This window comes from Orycteropus afer, unplaced genomic scaffold, assembly GCF_000298275.1.
Source record: "Orycteropus afer afer isolate SDZICR_OR568_19922 unplaced genomic scaffold, OryAfe1.0 scaffold00334, whole genome shotgun sequence".
Taxonomy (NCBI): Eukaryota; Metazoa; Chordata; class Mammalia; order Tubulidentata; family Orycteropodidae; genus Orycteropus; species Orycteropus afer.
In genome coordinates this window covers 2,045,199-2,054,063 of record NW_006921921.1, presented here as the reverse complement: position 1 = coordinate 2,054,063, position 8,865 = coordinate 2,045,199, and positions in this window count along the sequence as shown.

Here is an 8,865-nt window from a genome sequence, read left to right as displayed (position 1 = left end):
GAAGTGGTAACTATGGGGAGAAAGTGGGAGGGGAGCTGTTGCATTGTGGTAAACTGTGGCCAATGACATGAGACAAAGTATATGTGAACTGCTGTATAGAAAGTGAATTTGCTCTGTAAATCTTCACCCAAATCACGATAAATAATAATAATAATAATAATAAAGAATCATTTCCACTCACAGATGATAATACTGAAGCTAAGAGAGTTTCACAGTCTTGTCTAAGGTTATGTAGCAAATAAGCACTTCTGAAGGTTTGGTTCATCTTTCTTAACGAGGTGAGTTTCTCAGTGTCTGCTTTCATTCATTTGTTCTTACCTCCAGATAATAGTATAAGATACTTTTAAAAATGTTGGAGTGGGGCTCAAACTTGGAAAAATGCACTCTTATTTTCAGTGTTCTGAATGATCTATTAATTCCAGACATTTGTTGGTTGCATTCATCCCCAGTGCTTAGGAAACCAGGGTAAAAAATTATTACCTTTTTGTCATTTTCTTAGCTTCTGTTTACTGTTTAACACTAAATATGTTTTTTAAGAGATGAAATAAGGTATTTGTTTCTGAAGCCCTCACAAATAAAGAGCTGTTTGTGTATTTTGGAATCATCTTATCATTGAACAGTAATGTTAATCCAAAAATGGTATATCCATGACACAGTGGATTAATTTCTAGAAGGAAATGGAGATAACATTAATATCATAGAAGACGGAAGCAAGTGAAGTGGGAAAAGAAAGTGAAAAGTATATTATGTCCAAGTAAAAAATAAGGTAGATCCATGGTTTGAGAGTCAAGATAACAGAGAGTCAAGATAACAAAGAAGGGATGTTTTTACAGGCATCTGTATCTGTTCTTAGCTGTTAGCTGTCACCCAGTCAGCCTCTGAGCCACGGCAACCCCATGCACAATGAAACGAAATGATGCCCGGTTGTGCTTCATCCCCATCATCAGATGCAAATCAGACAGTTGTGATCCACAGGGTTTTCATTGGCTGGTTTTCAGAAGAAGACTACCAGGCCTTTCTTTGTGGTCCATCTAAACCTGAAAGCTCTACAGAAACGTGTTCAGCATCATAGCAACATGTCAGCCTCCACTGACAGATGGATGGTGACTGCCCAGAAGGTGCATTAGCCAGGAATCGAACCCAGGCCTACCACACGAAAGGCAAAAATTCTACCACTGAGCTACCAATGCTCCTATCTTACACGTAGTTCTTTATATCACAGCTTTACATGTCCATAGTAATTTTGTTGATCAGAATTATGGCTTGACATTAATCTAGGAATTTCTCACCTCTATTCTTTCCTTTTGTAGTATGCTGGACATTGCTTAGGTGAAGTATACTTAGAATTGACAGAAAATTGTGAGAACATGTTGGCAGAGGTCTAAGACTGAACATATGGGAAGAATCCTAGAAGTCTATGGACCGAATGCTGTCACCATACTTGTTTAAACATCTTTACATGGACCAACATATCCATGGAACATGTCACATTGAGTGGATGACCTCAGAGGGCATGCCATGATGCTGGTGTGAGTTTTGGAGCAGATGGCCCAAACCATCTTCTCAGAGGACCTCAGTTTTTCACTATAAGAGCCCTTCTTAGGTTGACATCAGCCCAAGCCCCCAGCAGGCCTGGAATCAGGGCTCTTGTCTGTTATGGAATGGGACTTTCAAGTCCAAAAGAGCCATGTGACTGAATCTTGTCTTTGGTAACAGCAGAAGTATGACTGTTACTTAGTACTGCTCTGACAAGAACATACCACAAACAGGAGTTTATTCTTACAATTTGGAGGCTTTAAGTCCAAGTTCAAACTGCCAGGCTCTTGGGGTTGGGTTAAAGGCCCTCAGCCTTAGGCTTCAGCTCTGCCTCCAGCTCCTGGCCCACTGAAACCAGAGGCTTTTCTTTACCCAGACAGCTGCTGTATGCTGAGGCTGAGAAGCCCCAAGGTTGACAAGTAAAAAGGCACAGTCCCGATTTTACCAATCCACACAGCAGGCCATTAATTCAAGTCCACTGTAAGTCCCAAGGTCGGCAGAGCATGGCAGACTGCTGAACAACGACACAGCTACATGCAGGGTCCAAGTGTGCCATAAGCTAGAGACCATTCCCAAGTCTTCTCCTTATATACAGGAAGCAGACCATACCCCAGAGGCAGCTACTCAGGTGCTAGTGGTTGATCCCACCATGGAGTTGATTGCCAGTCTCCTCATGAGGAATAACTACCTCCAGCTGCCCAGCCACTCAACCAGGCCCAGCCAAGTTGACACACAAACATAACTACCACAATGACCCAGTGAGAAATGAGAGACATGAAGGTAATCAGAGATGAGATGCCCACATTCCTCTTGCCTACCCTGTAGCCCTAGTCCTTAATCTTGCAATTATGGCTGCATCTTGCAATCATCCTGAGAGCTTTAACAAACACTGATGCCTGGGATCCACTCCCAGAGATTCCAGTGTAAGTAGAATGATGTGTAACCTATGGAACAGGAATTTTAAAAGCTCCCAGGTAATTCTAATGTGCAGCTAACAATGAGAGTCTGAAATACCTCTTTCTTCCTGATGTACCAAATATTTATTTATTTTGCTTTCCTCCACTTCTGCCACTACCATAAGTAGCATCCATTTTTTGACAAAACATAAGTAATTTTACCTTGTCCTCAGCAGCTGGGAAAAGAAGGCAACCTAAGTATTTCCATAAAAGTAAATCTAGTGACTAAGAACAATCACCTGTGTGGTGTTAAGCTTATTGTGGGTAGAGTTTTACTGACAAAGGGAAATATAATCTACTCATGAGGTCATCAAAAATTATGAAATGTGTAATTATAATATTAATATGCCTTTTAGGCAAGTTTATTTAAAATGCAAATAATAGGACACTGAATAAAACAGGGCATTATTTCCTGAATATGTAATTGAGATTTCTTTCATGATAATAAAAAGGATATTGTGGATGTTTTTGCAAAGATTGGGGTATATACACCTTAGGGACATTTGTCAACTACTTGTTTTTTTTGATGTTTTATTTTCCCATTTTACTAACAAATACATTGTATAGTAAGATTTTTTTCAAAAACTCCAGAGATGAAATCATCTCCCATAGACATTCAGAGAGTTTATTGTGATTACATGACAATAAATGCCATCAGTAGTTCAGCCTTAGAGTTCTCACCTTCTATGAGGAAACCGGTGTTCAATTTCTGGCCAGTGAACCCCAGGAGAAGGTACCACCCATCTGTCAGTGGGGGCTTGTGTGTTATTGCGGTACTTTATAGGTTTCCGTAGAGTTTCCAGACTAAGAAAGACTAGGATGACAGACTGGTGATAAATTTCTAAAAATCAGGTGATGAAAATGATCAAGGGGATAATGCAGGATTGGGCAGCATTTTGTTCCACTGCAAATGGGGTTGCCACGAGCTGAGGTCTGTGCAATGATAGCTAACAAATGCCACAAGCTGAGGTCTATGCAATGATAGCTAACAACAACAACAACAACAGCAACAATAATGCTGGAGATGATGACTTCATAATCATCATAATCACCATCAGAAACTGAATGCAAGCAGAATTTATATAAATCAACTTCATTTCGACATATTAGGAAAACTTAATAGCAAATGTAATTTTACTGTAGTCTGTTTGTAAAGTTCATCCTTTATATAAATTTGAATTTCCATATATTGTGTTTTTTCCCCAAGCAATCCCTAAAGTCTTGTTTTTCCTTTTATTGAAAGAGATGTTTAATCAACTAATCCAATCTGATTGCTATATATTTTTATGCCAAATGTTAAGGTTGCAGTATCTTGCCAGTACACATAATTGCAGATGGTTGGTGGGATAAAATGACGTCTCAGAATTAGAATTTTTGTGCTTAGTGACCTTTAAAATCTTTTTTTTAAGCAGAAAAAAATAAACATTTGGGAAATTGTCATAAACGACTTTTTTTTTTTTTTTTTTTTTTAAGGCAGACTGAAGCATGGCAATATATTAAAACAATTTTCACAGGGCATTTGATGAATTTTTCCGTGTAAGCTATTACTACTATAAAAGATTATTGCCATGATTATATCAGTGTACAAAATACAGTTTAGCTATTGTCCAGGAGTTTCTGTTTTAAACATTGAGATTGAAATGAAGTCTAGGTAAATGCTTCATACTTCAATGAAAGAAAATAAATTGAAGTTAAGCACGAATGCCATCTAGAATGCCCGTTCCTTTCACCATTACAGAGCACATGAGTCTTAGAGCTGGGTTCCTGTGCTGAACTGGGGAAGTCCATGAACTCATAGTTAACAATGAGTTTATTTTTTTGCTTGTTATTATCAAGAGGTTTGAAAGTCTTTGTGGTTTATGTTCATAGACTGAGAATAGTAGTTGACTTCTGTGAGCCAATGAAGGAAGAGGTAGCAAAAAAATTGTACCCACTATGGGAAAACATCTCCAACACTATGGCTGTCAGTTTGAATTGTTTTTGGAAAAACTTTCCAAATGTCCTAGGATTCAGCAAATAATTTAATTAAATAAGTGTACTAAGATTCCCTAAGTGATGCAAATGGTTAATGCACTCAACTGCTAACTGAAACGTTGGAGGTTCAAGTACACCCAAAGGTCTGGAGATCTACTTCTGAACAAGTGGCCATTATAAACCCTATGGAATGCCATTCTACTCTGACCCAAATGGAGATGCCATGATTCAGGGCTGGCTTGAGGGCAGTGAGCAATGATAAGAAATGAATGGGACTTAATCATCAAAACAAGACTTTCAAAAGGATTTATAACATAGGTGAAAAGGAAAGTTTTAAAACAAGTGAGTGTCAGACTCATGATTTCAGGTTTATTTTTAATCATGTCAACTCCCTGTTAGCTTTAACCCCTAGGGAGCAGAGCCATATTGTCTGAGCCTTATAGCATACAAGAATACCATCAAGAGTGGGTCTCATGTGAGTTTGAAATGAATGGGTGTGGAATTATAGAGTTGAGAAGACCTTTCTTTAGAAGTAATTTTGTCCAACCCTCTAATTTTAAAGACCAGGATATGAGACCCAGATACAAAAGTGACCAGCCAAAGGTCACACGGCTCTTAAGATCAAAGCTCTGGCTGCGACCCAGATTTCCTGACTCATGTTCCAGTGCTCTTTCTACTCCACCTACAGAAGGTAAATAGAGAAATTTGCCAGAGGTTTTCAAATTGCCCATGGCAAGTGGTCTAAATGGCAGGTGCAGCCACCGGACATGGTTACTCGAGTTGTTCAGTTGTATTTACTTTTCAATATGTTTGCTTTCCAAACAAGAGAGACCAGCTCCATTAAGTAAGTGACTAATCTACTAAAATGGAATATAGATGAATGAAGTGGCATCTGAGTGCTGCATACTGTCATGGGCTGGGGGAGAGGAAGTGGGAGGCCAGGAGAGGAGGACTCAGGAAGAAAAATCCAATAAAATGTTTTTAAAATAAAACGGAGTTTTATAGAGATTCTGACAAAATGTCATTTCTTGTTTTGAGACCAAGTGGTTTTTATAATCTACTCTGTCAAAAAACTTGCCCTCTTTCTCCAAAACTGAATGGTAATATACATTGTATTAGATATTTGCATTTATTTTACTTTGACTTTATATGACTGTCTCTTCATAATGATTGAAAGATGTAAGAACATAACATTCTGCCATAAGCAATGTGTAGGTCAACCATCTTTTTTTTTTTCCTTCATCCCTTCCTCCCTTCGTCCCTCCCTTCCATTTATTCAGCAACATGTGCTGTTGTCAGGAATTGCTGAGTTGGTTCTGACTCATAGTGATCGGGTGCACAATAGGCCAAAAAGCTGCGCAGTCCCGCACCATCCTCAAAATCATTGCTGTTTGAACCTGTTATTACAGCCGCTGTGTCAATACATCCCACTGAGTATCTTCCTCTTCTGGCTGACCCTCTTCTTTACCAACCATGATGTCATTCTCCATGGACTGGTCCCTGCTGATAACATGTCCAAAGTACATGAGACCAAGTCTTGCCATTCTCGCTTCTAAGGAACATCCTGAACAGATTTGTTCGTTCTTCTGGTAGTCGGGATATACTAGGTACTGGGAATTGCTGCGGTTGTGGTTAGTTCCCCTCGAGTTGGCTGTGACTCGTGGTGACGTCATGTGTAACAGAACAAAATATTATCAGCTCCTGCACCATCTCCATGATTTTTATGTTTGAGCTCATTGTTGAGGCTACTGTATCAGTGCATCTGATTGAGGATTTTTCTCATTTTTCTCTGACCATCTGTTTTACTGAACATGATATTTTTCTCTAGCTATTGGTCCTTCCTGAAGACTTGTCCAAAATAAGCAAGACAATGTCTTGCCATCCTTGCTTTTAAGGAGAATTCCAGTTTTATGTCTTCTAAGACTGATTTGTTCATTCCCTTGTCATAGTATATTCTTTGCCAACACGACATTTCAAATGCATAACTTCTTTGTTTTCTTTTTTCATTGACAGTTTTCACATGCATCTGAGGTGATTGAATAGCCCATGGCTTGAATCAGGTCCACCATAGCCATCCAAGTGACATCTTTGCTTTTGAGAACTTTAAAGAAGTCTTTTACAGCAAATTTGCACAATGTTATAAGTTCTTTGACTTTTTGGCTGCAGCTTCCATGGGTGTTGATTGTTGATCCAAGTAGAATGAAATCCTTGACAGCTTCAATTTTCTTTCCTTTTATCAGGATGTTAACTGATCCAGAGGGGGAAAAAAAAAAGTCACAATCCCTGTCTGCTAGGAGTCCACAATCTTCTTGGGAAATAGACATTTGATAACATCAATGTAATGTAAGAAGTGCTTTGATAGAGGTATGTGCAAAGTGACTCTGGGTACCGAGGAAGACATGATTCTAATTTTGTGGATGGTGCAAGGTGGGATTACTCAGGAAAACTTGAATGAATGTGTGATGTTTGGGGTAAATCTTGAAGTAGGAATTAATTAACGTATTCCTATCCTTCTGCCACTTTGAAACAATAATCCTGACATTAAATAAAGACACAAGGGTTAAGTCTATTCATAGTTCATGCACTATTGTGCCCAGTGGATGCACCATTACTTCAAACCTGATTGCGTTAGGAACAAGTGTGACTATTCAGAGCTGTGAAGTTTGTAGGCAAGATATGAGAACTTGAAGCAGTTGGCCTGACTTTAAATGCCTAGCACCATGACTCACCAGCCTATCTTTCCTTCAGTGTTTTAGTTTTCTCATTTGTAAAATGATGATAACAATAGAAGCTACATCTCAAGCTTCTATTATTGAACACATGTACCCTGAAATGGTCTTGCCAGTTGTTTCTGGCTGTCATCTGTACAGATTGCATTGAGCTTGGACTCTGCAGACTGAGATGCACTTTAAGGGTCTTCCTTGTCTGACTCATAAAGTTGTGAGATCCAAGTGAGAAAAATGTATGAGAAGGACTTAACTTAGTGCCTAACATAGTATAGTAATTCCCAGTAAATGTTAATGTTTATAATAATAATGTTTTTCATTATAAGTAATATATTACTCACTGCCATTGAGTTGATTCTGACTCATAGCAACCCTCTTTGGGTTTCCAGGGTGGTAAATCTTTATGAAAGTAGATTGCCCAGTCTTCTTTTCATGGACTGGCTGGAGGGTTTGAACCACCAGCCTTCTGGTTAGCAGTCAGACGTCTTAGGCACTACACCACCAGAGCTCCTTATACATTACATAGTAATAAAATGTTTTGGATAACTTTGAATGTGAAATATCTCAATAAGGATATTTTGTACATGGTGAAACTTCCATAACTTCTTGTGATTTGAATGTATACTTTTCAGTATTTACCAGTAATATAGCCTCTTCCTTATTTCTCCTGCTTTCTTTTCACAGTTTCTCCAAACTGGACCCCTAGTCAGTCTCTAGTTAGAAGTTTAATCCCATTGTCTCCAGTTCCCATGTCCATCCTGAGAATAAAGCAATTGCCTTTGACACCTGCATCCTCAGGGTTCACTTTGCCATCCCCCAGACCAGTGTGGTTTAGAAGAGTGCTGAGCAGACCAAGTCTCAATAGTTGTCCCTTGCACAGTCTCTTCCAAAGGAAATTACTCATTTTGGTCCAGGGTGATACAAGAGGGGTTAGTCATAGGCTGGTTAGCTAACTACCTATGTCCTCATGGACAAAGATAAGTAAGGCTAATTAGATTCTTTCTTGTGGTAGGAAATACAAAGAGAATTTGCCTACTATCAGTGTTGCTGAAGGTAAGAGGGCAAGCCAAGGACATTGCAAACCAAAGTCATTGAAAGAACAGAAAACCTATGGAATAGAGAAGGTAGAAGGTGGTTCATAGAAAGACATAGAAATCCTGAGACAGATGCAGAGAGAAAAGACAGGCAAGAGAAGAGAGAAAGGTAAGAGGGAGACAAGGACTGTAGCTAATCCCAAGAACTACCCAGGCTCCTGATGGCTTTTTGGGTTTTGTTCTAATACTAAGGATGATATGATGACAAAGATAGCATTAATCTTAACAAAAGATAACTTTTCTCGAGCACTGTCCATGTTTCAGGCAATATTTTACGTCCCTTTATGAATTAACTCAATTAATGCTCACTAGAACTTCACAAGGATGGTTATATTTTATTTATCTCAGTTGTATAGAGTGACATACTTTAACCTTATAGCAGCCCCCAAATGCACTCACTCTCCCCACATATTCCTGAGAAAAAACTAAAGCTCTGAAGGACAACCAGAGCAAGGACTCAGGTGCCAATACATTGACCCAGGCCTGGTAGCTCGGAGTCCACGTAACCTGCCAAGGCCTTTCATTTGCCAGCCAAGCCCAAGATCTGTAGAACTAGATGTGAGTCCTGAGTTGCCCAAT